Below are 21,232 nucleotides of genomic sequence, written 5' to 3' on the forward strand. Positions count from 1 at the left end.
CACTTTTGGTCATGATCAAAGAAGACGAATGCAGCGGTAACAAACTGCGGGATAACGGCATCAACAATTTTGGAAATGCTGCAAAAGCAGGTTGTAATCGGTTACATGAAAGAGTTAACTGATTACATGTAAAATAAAATGTCATGGTGAATGTGAGAGAAGGATTCAAGTGCATTGAAGAATAATATGTGGATCCGGGATGTTGTACGCATATGACGGAGATGAAAGGTTGGTTTGTTAAAATTAGTCGTGCCATGAAGAACAAAGTGAATTTTGCGGATGACACCTCTCTAGCAGTTGATGGGATCAATGATGTTTTGATCATGAGAAAGGATGGTGGAAATTCCTTGATCAAAGATGTATTGTACATTCTTGGAACTAAATGTAACCTTCTAAGTATTGGCTAATTGCTTGAGAAGGGTTACAAGATTTACATGAAAAACAAGAGGTTGCGTGTTATGGATGCAAATAAGATTTTGATCCTTAAAGCTTATATGGATGTCAATAAAACTTTCAAGGTTGAGCTGAAGGCTATGGAGCATAGATGTATTGCTACAACAACAAGTCTAGAATAGTGTATATGGCACTATTGTGTTGTACATCTCAATTTTCGAGATCTCAAAGACTTATAAAAGAATGGAATGGTAACGGGGTTGCCATTGATCAACATACTAGCTGATATTTGTGAAGAATATGTGCAAGCGAAGCAACATAAGTGTAAATTCAGCAAGGATGGAGGTTGCAAAACCAAGAATCGCCTTGAGGTGGTGTCTTCGGATGTGTGTGGACCAATGTAAGTAGATTCCATTGGTGGAAATAGATATTTTATCACATTCATCGACGATCATAGTTAAAAGAAATGAACATACCTAATCAAGAGAAATGGTGAGGTATTTGAAATGTTTAAGAAGTTCAAGTCCATGGTTGAGAGGCAAAGTGGCCACAAGCTCAAAGTGCTTAAAACAGATGGTGGAGGTGAATATGTCTCAAAATACTTTGAGAGGTTTTGTGATCAAGAAGGGATAGAACATTAAGTTGTAACACCTTATACACCACAAAAAAATGGTGTTGCTGAAAGGAATAATCGATTGATCATGAACATGGTTAAAAGCATGTTAAATGGGAAGAACTTGTCGAAAGAGTTATGAGGAGAGGTGGTATCCACAACTTCCTATTTTCTGAATAGGTATCCAATAAAGAAGCTTGGGAGGTAACACCGTATGAAGCATGGTCGGGATTCAAACTGAATCTGAACCATTTAAGAGTTTTTGGTTTTGTAGCATATCGACATGTTCCCAGGAAGCTTAGAAAGAAGTTGGATGATAAGGGGGAGATGATGATACTTGTAGGGTATTACTCTATTGGTGGTTACAAGTTGTTTGATGCAGCAAATATGAGGGTTATGATCAGCCGAGACATTGTTTTCGACGAGATGAAGCCACTCCAACAACCTGTAATCGGTTACATAAAAGTTGTAACTGGTTACAGTTTTGAAAATTAAGATTCTGCATATATGGGAAGTACATAAACTCCTATTGTCGGTTCCCTAATTGAAGAGACTGTGAGAAGATCAACAAGGCAAAGAGGTTTGTTTCAAAGACTCCAAGATTGTGAGTTGTTACAACAAAGTCAATTATGATGGTGATTTCGTCCATTTTTCACCTATGGTCGAATCCGAACATGTTAAAATGGAAAAGGCTTTAAGTGATCCAAAATGTATTTGTCACTACTATAAAAATTGCTTTTAACGTCGAACGCAAAATGCATTTTACCTCGGCTACAGTAGCGAGGTAATGAAGGGCATCATGAAAATTAACATGTTATCACCTCAGTTATTTAAACACTGATGGATAAATTAATTTGCACATGGATTCGAATCCAGCATCTGCATTTTTATTATTTACAAATAACGCTTCATACATCTCGATTTACAATAAAACCGAGAGGTAAGATAAATTGTTTTTTTAATTGAAATTCGTTAGATTGCTTACACAACAAATAAATAAAAATAATTTGTTTACAAACTAAAATTTTACCCATGATATTATATTGATTACACAGAATAATTAAAAAATAATAATTTATCCCTAAAGATCATATATTGATTACACAGAATAATTAAAAAAAAATAATTTATCCCTAAAGATCATATATTGGATCTTCGACTACTTGATATTTGGGCAAGGTCAAATGATTCACCTTGCTAGTATTTGTTTATGGTATAAACAAAATAAAAAAGGGTTAGAAAAAAATGGATACAAAAATAAATTATTTTCTGCTCAAATGAATATTTAGAAACACAAACCTTAAACCCAAATAATTTTCTGCAGTTGCAATCCATCATCTCCTAATGGAAAAATTTAAAGTGGAGGATGTAGATAGTTTCAAGCGCTTCATGACGTTTCTTGATCAATTATAGATATCAGAAAGTCTTTATAATGGAAGTTTTTTAGGTTTCACACGGATCATTAATGGTAGTGTCTTGAGCGTTGATAATCATGAAATGAACGACAAAGATTTGTTTAGGTTTCACGCTAAGTTATCCCCTCAGTTTTGTTAAAAATCGGGGTGAACATGATTTTTTTTTTAAAATTTAATTATTTACACAAAATTTTGAAAAACAATAATACAACAAAACCAAAAATTTGGTGTAAGAAGTTATCTGGTTCAACCATTGAATGCTTCAAACTTCTAAAGGAATTATTTGTTCCAACTATTGAAAAATGTTTTTCTTCACTTGCAATCCATCATAGAGAACTTTTACAAGCTTCTAAATACAACAATAACAACAACAACAACATTTTGTGAGATGGATCCCAAAAGAATGATGCGTTCGAGTTTGGGGCAGCTACATATAAGTTAAGATTAGGATAAAATTTGTTTAACGACTGTTTTTATAATAAAATGATACTTATCGTATCCATTGTTTATTAAGGAAACCGACATGATATACAATTTAGTTTACAAAAAAATTATAATAATTAAAAAAAAATCCTGAATCGTTTTTCCCCTCGGAGTTTTTGAATAACCGAGATAATAAGTTGATTGTCCCCTCGTATTTGTTTAAAACATAAGTAATATGTGATTTCTATTTCTAAAAAACAAACATAGTTTCAAAGTCTTTTCTTTTCTTCAAAAATTTCTTCAACAACCTTAGATGATAATCTTATGTTCGTTATCAATGAAAAGTTTGTTGATTTTGGTGATTTGGAAGACAAAGATTTTGATCTAAGAAAAACTATTCACAAACAAAAGTTGAATGGTTATTTTGACATTCTTCATGGACCCATCTACATTAATCGCGTTAAAGAATTCTGGTTAATCCTTAGTCATCACTAATATTAATAATTTATTGAAAGAATAACTTCACAAAGTGTCTTTCTGTAATAAAGTAAGTAGTTTTATTTTACATGATTATAATATTCTTCCTAAATTAAGTGGCTTTTGAAATTGATTAGCCAAAAACTGTGAACATCTGTTGGGAACCAATCGACATTATTAATATTGCATGGTTATTGATTCTTGCTCGTAAACTTTAATGGATTTTTATCAATTATATTCTCTTAAAACTATTTTTTATTTTGTTTGATGTTTTGTATCTTAAAAGTACTTTTGATAATTCAAGTGTTGCAACCAGTTAATATAGGATGTAATTGGTTACATTAAGGTAAAAGTCACTTCTAAATTGAAGAAATAGGGAAAGCTTCATGGATGTAACCGATTAACATGATCACATAACCGGTTACCACTAAAAGAAAATTATTTCTTGTAGCAGTTGTAACTGGTTACAGGTTTAGTGTAACCGATTACAGGTACGATTTTTCAGTTTTTTTTCAGTTATTTGCTTATGTGATATGTATCTCAATCATCATGTAATGTTTGTATAAATGTCTTGTAGGAATTCTCATCAATGTTAATGAAAAAATATTATCACCCTCAATCATCTCTCTATATTCATCTCTCCCTCTTCACACTCTAATTTCTCCATTATTCACTAATCTTGGGGTTCCAAGTTCTAACATTTGGCATCAAGAGCCTGATTTTGATCCACAAACACCTATTATGTAGCATGAATCATGTCTCCAATGAAAGAAATCTTGCAAACCTACACATGCTTGATCCGAAGAATGACGACAAAGATGCAAACAAATGAAAGTGTTATTTGGTTACCAAGATGTTCTTGGAGTGATCAAGTATGAGGTGAATCCCTTTATCGAAGGTGTAACAGATGCACAACGAGAAACACATAAGGAAGATAAGAAGAAAGATTTCTAGACGCTGTTTTTTATCCATCAATGTGTGGATGATGACAACTTTGAGAAAGTTGGTGATTGTGAATCGTCAAAACAAGCGTGAGAAATCTTAGAGAATACATACGCATGGGATGACAAGGCGAAGGTTTTGAGGTTACAAGCTCACAAACGTCAACTTGAATTGATTCAAATGGAGGGAAAATAGACGATCAAAATTTTTATAACGAGAATCACTCGGTTAGTGAATCAAGTGAAGGTAGATGGAGAAACAAACACAGAGCAGTATGTTGTCGCAAAAATCTTGCGTTCTTTAACGCCAAGATTTGACAACGTAGTTGTAGCAAAAATATTGCATTCTTTAACACCTCAATTATCTCTTTCTCTTTATTCCTCTCTCCCTATCCACACTCTAATTTCTCCATTATTCACCAATCTTATGGGTCCAAGTTTTAACATTCTCAGCTAGTACTCTTTTCTTCCATGTGTTAACCTTTCTTAGATTTATTATCGTATCAAACCTCTTAGGACGTTGCATAGTGCCAACCTTTATATGTATTCCTTATCTATAGGCCTTATTTAAATTTCTTTTAAATTGATACAAGAAAAATATTTGCAAATTCATTATCAATGTACAATTTTAAATTTTAATATTAATAGAAGTCTCCCAGGTTTTTGTGACTTCCTTCTATTATAGTTTGACATTATTCATCCTTACAAAATCGGATTGTAAGGTGAGAAATGTCACTCTATGTAAACTCTTTCAAGACTTTATCTCGACCACTATGGGATTTGGGATCTTTTTAACACACACCCTCACGGTTATCACTCGTTTGAGTTTGGTGCATGGATTTAAAGAGTGGGTGGTCTAAAATTTGATAAATATGCCCTGGTACCATATTTGATTTGGCCTAACCCATCCTTACAAAATCGATTTGTTAGATAAAGGGTGTCACTCTATATAAACTCTTTTGAAACTCTATCTCCAACTAATGTGAGACTTGGGATCTTCTCAATAACTTTTAATAGAAATACCAAAATTTGTAAATTACACGTTGATTCGTAAATCCTTTTGTATAGTGATATGTTACTAAGTGTAAATCCATAATTACCTACATTTTGAAAATATGAGACTAGTTGTCTGATTTTTCATTTAAAAACTTCATATATGACCTCAAATTTCTTTTCTCATTTGCTATGAATTTTCTTATGCCTCTTTGATTTGTATTATCTTTCATCCATTTCCCCCTCTTCTTCGTGAACCTATAATGGCTTTCAATAATTATACATTTCAAGTTGTCAAATCCTATGCTCCCATGGGTTTTTAGGATGATGTTATGCCAACACTTGAGGATTTATAGCGCAAAAGTCATATAATTCCTCTTATTTCTTCTATTCCAAAAGCTAACCTTTTAGTATTTTATTGAAGGGAAATTGTGATATAAAATGTAGCGGAAACAAAATGTTTCCTTTAGCTGATCCTTATGAAAAAATATGATTAGTGATAGATTGGTTACCTCTTGTGGCGATTAACTATTGATGAAGAGTCAGATGAATGATCATGAACGATGAACAATCAATCCTATACTCGGTCCACATAAACAAAATGCATTGAATCTCAGTGCTAGCTGTTATGAATGAAGATTTTGAGTGTGTGTGTGTGTGTGTGTGTGTGTGTGTGTGTGTGTGTGTGAGAGAGAGAGAGAGAGAGAGAGAATATGGATAGGATTTCACAAACAAGTCTACTTAAAAATTTAGTTCAAAGGTTATATTTATAGAACTACTTGTGCAGATTGAAATTTTTTATAAACATAACCTTTATAACCTTTGTACTAAAGTTTTCTTACGATGTTTCATGTTCCACTAAAATTCAGTGTACCATACAATGTGCAGTAATTCACTTTAGGTCATCAGACCTTACGGTGTACGACATTTCTCTAATCAATATTAGTACTTTACAAGATCACATAATTAAATTGTCTTCAGTTATTTATTTTATCTCTCATTGATTTGTACTTATGTTGTGACCTTGTACATTCTCACGACCTTAATAAACATATCAAATCATATATTTAATATAATAAATACTGAGTGATATCTAACAATACATAATTTATATCCAAGTCACGAAAATGTCATGTGATCTGACAAAATCTTTATGTGATAATGTTTATGTCCATAATCATCATTTTGCTCTCATGTCTATATCGAACACAAGGCATAGACTCTGTCACCCTTGTCCATTTCAAAATTGGGCCTAAACATATATCCTATTACGTATGGTGGAAAAAATTCATCTATGTCACTCATGTCTCTCAACATGATTTATAAAATACCTATCAACCATCTTTATGATCATTCTGTTACGGACAATACTTGATTGAAAATAAAGTATTCGATTCCACATCTAAGGTCCATAGTGATTTCAGATTGAATAGTGATATACATCACTATCATCTTGAAAATAACTTATGACACTTACATAACATCACGGTGAGACAATCCAGAATAAATATTACTTATAATATCATATTTATGTGAAGACTTAAATACTCTTTATCAATAATTTATAACATGTGATCATTAATCTAGTCATATAATAGTCTCAATGATTTAATGTGATCATTAACTATTTTAATGACTTTATTATTTTAGAAAAACAAATATAACAAACAAATATCTTATTATTATTAATAAATAATTTCAATTCAATATAAAATTATTGAACTCTAAGAACGTGGTGTATTTTTTAAGTATGAATGCAATTTTCTCTATACTCTTCACACATTTTTTTAAAAAGACCACATAGTGAGAACACCTCTATCTAAACCTATCTTTGGATATGTCAAATAGCTTTATCATGTTCAATTCGTTCATTTCATGGAAAGAAACATGTATTTTTTACTTTATCTAACTTTCTTGTTACATTGTCAGAATGTAAACATATCTGGTGGCAACAATTTCCTATTTTTGAATCGCACCACCAACAGCTTTCATTTCTCTTATGAGATGTTTGGCCTGACCGTCTTCATTGTGTCAATTATAATTGGTCTTTGCTTGATTGAGTTGTTGTAAGTCTCTTCATTAGAAAAGAAGATCTCATACATTTATGATAATAATACAAATTAGTCTTCGAAGATCACTTATGCCCGTTATTTTGGTTTTTTTAAGTGATTTTTATAGTATAATATAATTTTATATTAAAAAAAATACAATTTTTTATTAATAAAAATTTAGTTTAAATAATATTTTTAAAATATTATTTTAAATATTTTATGATTTTATTAAAAAAGATTATGAATATCAAGATTTCAATAAGATTTAATTTGGAAGATATTTCAAATAACATTTCATAAAAATCAATTTTGAGATACAATATTTTTTAAAAATTATAATTTCGACCATGTTTTAATTTTCAATAATATATATTTATATTATAGGATGTTAAAATTAGTTTATTAATTTAAAAAAAAATATAAAATTTATAATATTTTAAAAAACAGTTTTACGGTTTTAGAATATTTTTTTTAAAATACAAAGAAAAAATTTATTTTCTAAAAGCTAAAAAGCACGGTCACTTTCAAAATCAATGACTAAAAATGGTATGATTTTGATCAATTTCTATGAAACCTAATTTTCTAAATGAAGGAGTAACACATTGGTTATTAGTTTGATGAACAAATCACGATTTTTTTCATCCACATGATCCAATTTTTAAAAAATATTTTCAAAATAATTAACGTTTCAAATAAATTTTCAATCTCTTCCATTTTTAAAATTAAAAATAAATTGTAATAGAGTAAGGTACTAGACTAATTGTCATTGTATTTGATTTTATAATGGTAGTGACAATTAGATTGACTGACGTCTGCACATAATATCGTCAGTCCAATTAATAAGATTTAAATAGTAAGACCAACTTAATTGACGTTAGTGTATATTGAATTTTTGTATAAAATATTTTATATAAAAAATTAAATAATAAATATTAATATTTAATTTAAATTATTTTTACATACGAAAATAAAGTTAATACTAATGAGGGTAGTTAATACTAATGAGGATGATCGAGCTGGTCATACCGACCATCAATTCCACACTTCATAGCTACTCTAACTCATGTTGATGCGTCATAGGTGTTTGAGGATTCGAGGTCTCAAAAATCTCATCATCACTAATTATTTTAAGAAATTCTTGCATTTCGACAAAATCTTGTGTATGAAATGACACGCTGCCGTAGTTGAGTTTATGACGCATGCGTCAACAAATCCCAAATCCCCGATGTGCCTTGGACAATGACATGACTAACTAGGTCCTCCTTACTGTTAATTTTATTTTCATACATAAAATAACTTAAATTAAATATTAATATTTATTATTTAATTTCTTATATAATTTTTTTATGAAAAAAAAAAGCACAATACAAGCGTGCATCCTATCACTAATTGGATTGAGAATATTATATAAAGATGTTAGTTCAATTGGTACTATTATTGTTGTAAAATTAAGTGTAATCACTCGTATCAGTGCTCCTTTTCATATTTATTTTGTTGCGGTTAAATATGAAATTGTATTAAAAGATTAATAAATAAAACAAAGATGCTAGTTGAAAGATAAATGACTTGACTTTATTTTGTACACAATTCTACCAACTAATTGGTTAATCAACACTATTGGATGTGTGTATATCTTCTACATCCGTACTAGATAAATGGTCCTGTTTTATGTTCAACCAATATGAATAATTGAATCTAGTAGTAGTAATATGGGCTGGTCGGTGCACGAGTTCACTTAGTTCAATGGTCCCATTACCCACATTTCGTGGTGTTGGATATGTTCACTCTTTCTTCCATAACCTTCTTCTATCTTTTCAATTTTTTATATTTAATTTCTATTCGACAAAAAAGATAGAGAGAACAAATCAACAAACTTTTCCATTTCTAGAAAATATTCACATAAATAAATTAGTTATTCCTATTGGTTGACTTTCGGATTCTTCATCAATATCATTGCACCTTATCTTTCAATTTATTATTTATCAAAACAGCAAAAAGAAACATGGAAGAAAAGGAAAACAGAATAAAAGAAAAAAGAAAAAGATATGGGAGACAATATCTCAACTCGTGCTAAGCAAATTCAATGTATCACATTTAAATCGGGTATTATAGTGCAAAGTTTTTAAAGGAATTTTATGGTTTTTTTTTCAAGCTGTATGATTTAATGTGATTAAAATATATTTCTTCGAAAGTTATAATTCAAATGAGTCTATCTTGGATACATTCCTTAATCAATTTATTCCATCGCTCCAAATTAACCTCATCTTTCTCATAATATCCTCTAAATATCATCATTTAAAAGAATCATACATCTCAGAATTCATTTTAAACACACTCATTTTTTTTTCATTTCTTAGGATTATTAGCCAATTAATTTTCTACAACAATATTGTTTAAAATTTGACGATTCTTCACAAAAGCAAACTGAATCTCAAAAATAACATCATTTATAACTGATTCGAACGAATAGCCAATACATTTGATAAAACCTTCTACATATGCTCTATCAAAAGAATCGGCCAAAAATTAGACAATATTTTAGAATTATAAATTTTAGAAATCATGACTATAAGGATACTATTCGAATCTCTCACCAATCTTATATTTGTAAAGAATTCTAAGAGAAAAATGATGAATTCAATTTATAATTCGAGTAAAATTCTTAATAAAACCAAAATTGACCCATATTTTATCATGATCAAGAACCTGCCTCTCTTTTGTATAATATGTCCTTCAAAATATTTGTGAAATGAAAAAACTTGTATATTCTATTTTCCTCCTACAACTTAATTGTTTTTCTATGCTTATGTATGCCTTTTTCACCGTCCAATAGCATAGACCTACACTTTCTTGTTTAATAAAAAACTAGAACAGACTATAAGATCCAATATTAAATAATACCACTCCTTCAAACTTAACACCAAGGCAAAGAAGCGAGTACCTTCTAATTGATAGCCCAAAGCAAAGAAGCAGGGTATGACCTATTTTATAATTTAACACCATTGAACCCTCCATGAATCCACAACATTAACTCTGTCCATCAAGCTATTGTGAAGCTATTGTGAAATTAAAACTTCAATCCTGACATCATTTCAAATATAATCAAAATCTTTAAATATCTAATAATTTTCCTACTCATCTCACACAAAATCTTTGTGTGGGATTCTAAATTCTAGATTTGTGTCGATTCTATGACTTTTAAAAATAAAGGTGTTAACGGAAAGCATTGAGGACAATGTTTAGGTCTTTAGTCGTGATCAAAAATAATAATGGTGACAAGGGTCGCCGTGTCTTAATCTTTTCCCATCTTGAATTATTTTGTACTTTTATTTTACAAAAACTTATATAAAAGTAATTTGGATACACTCCTTAATTCATTTGTTGGAAATCCCTCAAAGTCTATGGAGAATTTCAATCAATCTTGATGAACAAGATTGTTATTACCCACACAATAGCAATGAAAAGAGAAGAACAATGGAGAAAGAAAGAGTGTAAAGAAAATGTTATGAATGTTTTATTCACTTCTTTACAAAAATAAGGGTTACTCCCTCTATTTATAGATTTAGGTTAACTTGGACCTCAAGCCAAAACCCAAAACTATAAAAGTCCAAAATAGCTAACACTATTAAAATAGGCCTAAGTCGAAATCCTATGTGAAGCAACATGCTTCGACACTTCGACACTAACATAACTCAATCACACTAGGTGGTATGACACTTCATTGTTCTATCGAGAAACCTGCTTCGACACAAGGAATTACAATTCAACACACCACCTAATTCATTGTGTCTAAGCTATCGACATTCATCATAGCTCTTAGTCTTTTGAACACTTCGACCTACAAACCTTCTTTGATGCATCATCAAACCTCTACCACTCTTGTAGAATTCGATGCCGAGAAAATATGAAATGTCACCCAGATCTGACATTTCGAATTCCTTGTTGAAATCACCTTTGAAGTCTTTGATCTCCTTCTTGCAGCTACCTGTTATTAACAAGTCATCGACATAGAGGCATAGTATAAGCAATTCACTCTTGCTTCTTCTTACATATACTCCATGTTTAGATTTGAACTTCACAAATTCCTTCTCCCTTAGAAAACCATTTATCTTCTTGTTCCAAGCTCTTGGAGCTTCTTTAAGTCCGTACAGGACTTTATACAGCATGTACACTTTTCTTTCTTCGTCATGTTTCACAAACTTAGTTGGTTGTGCAACATAAACTTCTTCTTCTAAGGGACCATTAAGGAATGCACATTTCACATTCATCTGACACATCTGTCAGTTGTTCATGTTTGCTAGACCAACAATCAACCTGATTGTTTCAATCCTAGCAACAGGTGCAAAAACTTCATCGAAGTCGATTGCTTCTTTCTGAAGAAATCCTTTTGCCATAAGTCTCGCCTTGTATCGAGTCACTTCTCCTTTGGGATTCAACTTCACCTTGTATATCCACTTCATATCGATTGCCTTCTTGTCTTGAGAAATTCGACAAGTGACCAAATGTTGTTAACTTCGATTGACTTCAACTTTTCATCCATTGCTTTCATCCACTTTGAATCGTTCAATACGTCAGTTGCATTGACAAGTTCGAAATCTGCGTAGAAAGCATAATGTACCAGATCACCTTCTTCATTGACTACATCATCTGATGTAATCCCACATTCTTGCAACCTTGCAGGCATGTGTCTTGTTCTTTGAGGTCTGCTTGTGCTTGCTTCACCTCTGACTTCTTCTTGCCGAACTTCTCTTTCGACTTCACTAGCTGGTTCATCACAAAAGATTCTCACTGAATATTTCTTGAAATTCTCAATCCAATCCCACTCGTTAAGCTCATCTATGATCACGTCCCTATTGATCACTACTTGCTTATTTACTGGATCGAACAACTTGTATCCTTCAGTCGAACGATATCCTATCAGGATCATCTGACTCAACTTGTCATCAAGTTTTCTTCTCAACTGATCTGGCACATGTCTATGTGCTATAGATCCAAAAATCCTCATATGACTCAAGCTAGGCTTGACACCAGACCAACATTCTTCTGGCGGGATTCCTTCTAGCTTCTTTGTCGGACATCTGTTCAGGATATATGTCGTAGTCGACACAACTTCTCCCCATAACTCTTTGGGTGGATGCTTGCCTTTCAACATACTTCTAACCATGTTCATAATGGTTCTATTCTTCCTCTCTACGACTTTATTCTGCTGTGGAGTGTAGGGTGGCACCACCTCATGCATAATCCCTTCTTTCATACATAATGCATCGAAGTATTTTGACACATATTCTCCACCACCATCAGTTCTCAAAATCTTGATCTTTCGACCATTCTGTCTTTCGACTATAGATTTAAACTTGGCAAATACCTCGATCACTTCACTTTTCTTCTGGATCAGGTAAGACCACGGTTTTCGACTGAAATCATCTATGAATGTAACAAAGTATTTGTTACCTCCAATCGAATCCACCTGGAGAGGGCCACATACATCAAAGTATATGACTTCAAGAATTGCCTTCGACCTGCTTTCTGTATCCTTACTGAAGTTGTTCTTATGATGCTTCTCCTGCACACATTCTTCACACACTTCGTTTGGAATGTCGATTTTTGGTAATCCTGAAACCATATTTCTTCTCTTCAAATCTCTGATGTCTTTCAAGTTGAGATGACCAAGTCTATAATACCATATCCATTCATCTTTGTTGGTTGCTGTTGCAAGGCACTTATGCTCCATCACATTAAGCTCAATCTTGAAGGTTCTATTCTGAGACATTGGAGCCTTCAAGATCAATCTTCCATTTAAGTCGAGAACTCTCATCATCTTTTTTTTCGGTCGACACTCTGTAGTTCTTTTTGACTAACTACCCTATGCTGAGCAAATTTCTCTTCATGTCTGGTATGTACAACACATTTGAAATTACTGACCTCTTGCCATCTTTCCTCATAATCAGAACATCACCAACACCTTCAGCTGCTAGAGTGTTGTCATTTGTAAATTTTACCATATTCTTCATTGAGGGTTTATGTTGACAACCCAATATTTTCTTCCGGACATGTGTGATGAGCATCCTGAGTCCAAGTACCACTGGTCCTTGAATCTCTTTTCTTCTCTTGTTCTAACCATCAGCAACGTCTCTTCTTCTTCGTGTTTCGCCAACTTTGCATAAGTTTCTTGATTCTTCTGCTTTTCTGGACAATCACTAGAATAGTGACCATACTTCTGACAATTATAACACTGAATGTGACTCTTGTCTGGATTTTGACCGCCACCTCTTCCTCTACCTGCAACACCACCTCTTTGGTTGCCTTGGTTCCAGGGTTTTCTCTGATTTCGACCAGTCGAATTGTTGTAACCTCCTCTTCCTTTGTTTCTATTCCAGCTTCCTTTGCTTTTTCTTTCTTTTGCTGATTGAGCCTGCAAAGCCATATAACTCTTCGAATTTCCTGCAGCTCTTTCAGCCATTCTTTGTTCATGAGATTCAAGCGTCCCTTGAAGCTCTTCCTTTGTCAATTTTGACAAATCTTTCGACTCTTATATGGCTACTACCACGTGGTCAAACTTTGGAGCCAACAACCTCAAGATCTTTCCAACAATAGATCTTGATGTCAACACTTCTCCACATACCTTAATTTGATTCACCAGTTTCGTAACCTTGGTGAAGAAATCAGTTATGCTTTCATTGTCTTCCATCTGAAGCAATTCATACGTTCTTTTGTGAGTTTGTAACCTCGCCTCTTTCACCTTTTTCGTGTCTCCAAACGATTTCTCCAGAACTTCTCATGCTTCTTTCGATGACTCTGCATCACTTACCTTTTGAAAGTTATCTGCATCAATACATTGATGGATTATAAAGATAGATTTATAATCTTTCTTCTTCAATTCTTTATGTGCGGCCTTTTCTTGATCTGTCACGTTTTCTGCAAACGTTGTTACTCCTTCCTTCACAAGATCCCAAAGATCTTGATAACGGAACATAATCTTTATCTACTTGCATCAATTCTCATAATTGTTATTCTTGAGAATTGGAAGATTTGCTGAAAAATGCCTGTTTGGATGATTCGTTGCCATGGTGATTTTCTTCCCACGAATCGATTTAACCGGAGCTCTAGATACCAGATGTTGGAAATCCCCCAAAGCCTATGGAGAATTTCAATCAATATTGATGAATAAGATTGTTATTAACCACACAATAGCAATGAAAAGATAAGAACAATGGAGAAAGAAAGAGTGTAAAGAACGATGAAGGAGAAGAGGAATTAAATTCTGCAGAGTTTCTCTCTGCCCATAAATTGTGAAAAACTTCTTATTCACTTTGCAACTGCAAAATACTGTGAATACAATGTTATGAATGCTTTATTCACTTCTTTACAAAAATAAGGGTTACTCCCTCTATTTATATATTTAGGTTAACTTGGACCTCAAGTCAAAGCCCAAAATAGCTAACACTACTAAAATAGGCCTAAGTCGAAATCCTATGTGAAGCAACATGCTTCGACACAAGGAATTACAATTCAACACCATTTTCTCCATCTCTCCGAAAAATATCATCTTATTCATGACATTATTCAAATTGCCCAATCTTTCGTTAACAAACATTGACAATACAGTAGTTTGAGTACACTCCTTAATTCATTTTCTCCATCGCACCAAAAAAACCTCATCTTTCTCAAGACATCGTCCAAATACCATCATTTAATAGAATCACACACCTCAAAATTCACTTTAAACACAAATAATTTGTTTTCATTTCTTAGGATTATTAACCAATTCGTTTTCTATATATGTTTGTATATACACAAAAAATTTACTATCAATGAAAAAAAGTTAAGATGTCGAACTTTATTTGATTACTAAGATTATGTTTGGTCCAAATTGTTGATAGTTGATAGTTGATAGTTGATGATTAATAGTTGATAGCTTATATTATTAATGATTGGTAGTTTATACATGATGATTCATAGTTGATAAATTAATTTGAGTATTTGATAAATAAGCAATTACACTAGTTGATAAACACAAAATTACATAATGGACATTCTTAATTAAGAAATTGATGATCTCATTATCTTATTATATTTTATTATTAAATCATTTTTTATTCGATAAAAATAAATATATTAATAAAAAATATGCAAACATATATATATATATATATATATATATATATATATATATATATATATATATATATATATATATATAAAAATTAATGATAACCTTAAAATATATTAAATATTTATATATAAATTTTATAATAAAATTTAAAGAGATACATGAAATAATAGCATTATAATTTTTGAATTTAGTTATATTGTATTTTTGAAGTTAATTATATTAATCTAGAATAATAATATAAATAACTTTATTATTTAACGTTATACAATAAAATTGCAATGATATTATGAGTTGTATTCATTTTGCTTGATCTCCTTAATCCCCCTATGCATTTTCAATAACTTGAAAATTATCAACAATATTTCAAAATTTATCATGAGGTATGTAATTTGGATGTTGTTCAAAAATATTAATCATTGCATCATCTTAGAAATTGTTAAACTAATAAGGATATAAATGAAAGAAAAATTAACAAGTTAAAAATTACAAATGTTGATTGAGAGCAGGCATGACAAGATAACTTATACTCGTGGGTATCCACCCGAACCTACCTCAAAGTTGATGGAAAAAATCTGTGTTGACTAAATTTGAGTTCAGGTTTGAATTTTCCTTAATTAGAAAGTATGGGAACGATTTAGGGTATGGGAGCACTAATATCCATCCTGTTTATTTCATTATGCATATTATTATTTAGTTTTGATAATTTAGAATAGTAAATATATGGTCAAAACATATTTTGATTTTGTAATTATTATTTAAAATTTTTGAATGATTTTTTTTGAAACGGGAATATCCAAGCCCAACCAGAATTCGTTTGAGACGAGTATGAGTTTTAATTCTCCATTTCCCTTGGAATCATTTGGGGATTTGAGTTTGGGTTTGGGGGAGGTAAAATCCGCCCCCGCCCCATTACCATGCCTAATCGAGAGTCATAGCATTAAATACTCAAATTCCTACTACAACAAATAAGACATTTCACGACGAAACTTTCACCTTGAACATTTAAAAATCGAGGAAATATACAATCTATTACTGTTATTGTATTTTATGTTATTTAATGTTTAATATTTTTTTCCAATTGACGTCTTTCCAGCTTCCCTTTTTTTCTTTGTTAATATTTTTTAATTCTTTATTAGTATTAGCCTCGGTTACATAATCCAAATGAAGATAATATTGCATTAATATTTTCAAATCAATTTTTTCAAAAGCCCTTTTTAATTTTTAATTTTATATAATCAAATTCCTCGATTTAATAAAAATGATGTGATAGATATTTTAAATATACTATGGTGCTTTATCATATTTTTTATTTTTAATTGAAACATACACGTTAGTTTTTTTATGGAAATCCACATGATTTCTTTTTTGCATGAAATAGTTAAGAGAACTAGAATCTAACTTTTCATTACCTATCAACGATCTAACTTCATATCGTCATTCTCTTGGCAAAAAGCCTAGGCAACTTTCATCATAACTCTCATAAAAACTCTTCCTACAGTTGAAATTCATCAACGCTCGAACATCAAAAGTCATCACATTTGAGGTACGTTTGTTCTTCTTTTCACGATTGTTCTTCTTTTTCACGATTTGTTCTTCTATATCACTGAAATATCTTTCATGTTCTATGAGTTGTTTTTCACTTGCATTTGTGTCACTGAATGACTTTAGTATTACTGAAATGACCTTAGTTTCACGTTTCTCTTGATCGTTTGTTTTTTCATTTTGATCACTGAAATGTTGTTAGTTAGTATGTTTCTACGTATTGTTTATCACTAAAATGATGTTAGTTACTATATATCTTTATTTATATAGTCATGGCCAATTCGATAAACAACTCTCATACAACATCTATTGTAACCTCTGTTAATACAAAACTTAAAAGAAAAATTAGAGGTGCCACAATGTATACAAAAGTGAAAAAAGCCAACGAAAAAGGTATTTGCTACCCGGTTTCAATTGATGTTGCAATCGAAAGAGCTTTTGGTGAAAATGTTGAGGACTTTATGGGTTACGCTGTGTTACAGTGTATAATTAAAGTGAGTATTTTGATAGATAGTTGACACGACGTTGAAGATGATTTGAAAAACAACATATGTGTCGATATTACGGTATTTATTTTGTATTTTATGATTTTTTTAACAAGTATATATGATCCTTTTTTTTGTTTAATAATAATAACGATTGTATTGTGTAAATATAAGAGGTGTTTTATGTTAGTCTAGATGATAGTATGGTGAAATATGCTGGTGAGCGTTGGAGGGTCTTTAAGACACAACTCACACGTGATTATATTACTCATCCAAGATATGAAGATTACCCAAAATATAAGCCTCCATACTTGATGTATTCATTTATTGATCAGGATATTTGGGAGAAATTTGTAAAGTATCACACCACTCCTGAATTCTTTCCTAGGAGCAAAAAAGGAAAGTCTAATAGATCTAGAAATATCTATCCATATAGGTTGTCTCGTGGAGGATATGAAAAACTTGAAAATAAGATGATTGAAGAAAAAAGAAAACAAATGGAATTGGAGCTGGGAGATTCTATAAGCCTTGATCGCACTCCATCTCCACCGTCACACCATGAGAAATGGAAGAGGACACGTCATATAAAAGACAGTGAGTTCACATCAGAGACTACACGTGAAGTGGCCAAAAAAATCGTAAGTAGATACTTTTTTCAACAATATTTATTTTAGTTAAATCAATATCGTAAAGATGAAATTTTATATGTGTTGTAGGATGTACTGGTTGAACAATACAAAAGCAGCCTATTCGTTCCATAAGATCGTCATGACATCTTGGTAGAAGCAATTGGAAACAAGGAGCATCTTGGGCGTGTTCGTGATCTTGGAAGAGGCATTTACTTTAAGATACATTTTGGACCATCTAAATCATGTAGATAAGTAAACTGTAAGAGAGAGAGAGAGAGAGATTGAATTGATAGTTGTTGTACAGGTGGGAGAGGTAAGGGAAAAGTGGATTCAGGAGGAGAGGGGAAGTTTATTATAGCAGGTGCATGAGGTTGTCCAGAAGGAGCAAGAAGAGCGAGAGAGGTTGGTCGAGGAGGAGCGAAAGAAGTCGAAGGAGGAAGAGCTTGAGAGGATGTCCGAGAAATGGACTCGCGATGTGATTGAGGTATAAGTATAAGTTTAAAAAAATTGTTGTATGTTGTTGTTTAATTGTTTGCGTATTTTAATTTTTGTATATATTTATGTTGTTTTTATGAGGAAAAAATTGAATTCATTGGGTCTACTTAACCAATCAATTTCAAATGCTCAGTTGTGCTCTCATGATAAAGTTATGGGTGATTCAAGTACGAAAGAAAGTTGTTCTGTCCACCAGGAAAATATTGAAACGACACCACCACAACGAGATAACACTAAGAGACTTTCAATGACATTAGATAGTATTTCAGACATCTGTCAGTATATTAAATTAAGTCATGATCCAAATCAATTTTTTCTACTTCCTAAGACTTTTATTATGGAATTTTTGAAGGAGGATAAATGACTAGACAAAACCATATTACAATTGTGGTGCCCGTAAGTATAATTTTTACGTTAATTTCTATTTATATTCATACATTCTCGTACTCTAACATAAAGATTTGAATCTTACATGTTCTTGCATGAGATGTGTGTTGTAAAGAATTTAAGAAAGTATGGTTTGCTAGATTCAGGGCACATTAGCCTTCATGGTGGTGTGGTAGCAAACAACATCACGTTTTACGTATAATACAAGTTGTTGAACGAGAACAAAGCCAAGGTTTATGCAGTAGTCATTAATTTGTGTTTTCATTTATAAATCAATTTTATACATATCTAATAACATATTAAAACAGAATCACGTATTATCACACTGACACTTCAGCTATTTTTGTGCCACATCATCTAAATTCCTATGTGTCACTCCAAAACTGTTCTTCACTTTTTAAAAAGAAAATACACATACTTATTCTCTATGAAAGGTCGTGGGTTCGAATCATAACAAAGACAAAAATATATTATTTTCATAAATTTTTGTATCGACTACTTCTTTCTTACTATAATTTTTTTATTGTAGTTCTATTTTCTTCGATAACAAGTGACTTCTATATTTGTTTAGAATTATTGAACTAATACTAAAAGCAAATTCAGATGCAATTGTAGTAATATGAATATCTAACAAATTATGAGACAATAAAGATAATTCTTTAAATATATTTCAATTCTTCTTCCACAATTGAAGAACATTCAAGTCATCAAAATTTTGATAACTTAAATCCGCAATTGCCTCCTCCAAATAAACATCAAGTTGAGACTTGATCTCTGTTGCAAGTCATTGTTTATGTACTTTCAAATTCTATTATGATAAAAAGAAGAAATAATACACTATGTTATAGAATATTAAAACAGTATGTTATATAATATTAGCATTATAGTTATATTTGATGGTATATTAAAACAATATTTAATAGTAGTTTACAGGATGTTAAAACAATATTTAACAACATAGTTTTGTAATTGACATCACTAACAATATTTAACAACACTTAGTAAAATGTTAAAACAACATTTGATAGTGATAGTTTTACAATTGACAACCATAACAGGATTTAACAACACTTTACAACATGTTAAAACAAGTTATAAATTAGAGCAAACATCAAATAATGTAATAAAATAATATAATAAAACAAGCTACTTACACTGATTTTAGTGCACTTTTCATATTATGATTCAAATTTGTGGTACCATCATTCCTCTCGCCACCCTTCAAAATCCTTGAACAACTATTACACTTAGCCCTTGAAATTTCATCCTTATCCTTCTTAATTTTAGTAAACACTTTCCAACAATCAGCATTAGAAGTTTTGGCCTTCCTAGACTTAAGTGAAGCATAATATCCATATTTCCTTAATTCATTTTCACCTTGGATAGTTTCATTCTCATATCAAATCAACCACATTCTCTTCATCTACAACTTCATTATCAATAGTTTGTAATTCCATTTCAAATTATCACATATGTAATTTTATACTAGCAAAAACTAGGATATACTCCACACATAATTTTATACCAAAATCAACATAATTTTAACAATAATTAATGTAATTAATATAGGGACACACGAGGATAAATAAAATGTTAATACATGCTACTTAAATTCACATGATACAAACAAAATGTTAACAACAATTAATATAAGGATACACGAGGACAAACAAAATGTTAATACATGCTACTTAAATCAACATGATATAAACAAAGACAAAAATATATTATTTTCATAATTTTTTATATCGACTACTTCTTTCATACTATAATTTTTTTTTATTGTAGTTTTATATAAAAAAATTTAAACTTTTACTTTAACAATCTTAAAACTTAACGAACTAAAATATAAATATATTGTGCATCACATGATACATATGTAAACAACTTAAAATAAAGATCTAAATAAGATACATGTATAAAAAAGAAATAAAAATAAAAATAAAAAATAAATCACGAATTATATCTTTTATAATTACTTAAATTTGTAAAAATTAATTTTATATGTCACTTCTAAATTACCGACATATATTTTATATTTTATTTTTTATTAATTTGTATTTTTGTTTAAAAAAATGACCTAATATTTAAAGAAGTTCACAGCATATTATTATAGTATAAAAGTATTAGCTATATATGTAAAAAAAATCTTAAAATAACTGAAACTTAATATAAAAATAAAAATTAATCAACATCTGCGCAATCTAGTTATTAATTATTCTGAACGTTTATGCAGTAGTCATTAACAACTAATTATTATATGTCCGAAGCAAAA

This window comes from Lathyrus oleraceus, chromosome 6 (genome assembly GCF_024323335.1).
Source record: "Lathyrus oleraceus cultivar Zhongwan6 chromosome 6, CAAS_Psat_ZW6_1.0, whole genome shotgun sequence".
Taxonomy (NCBI): Eukaryota; Viridiplantae; Streptophyta; class Magnoliopsida; order Fabales; family Fabaceae; genus Lathyrus; species Lathyrus oleraceus.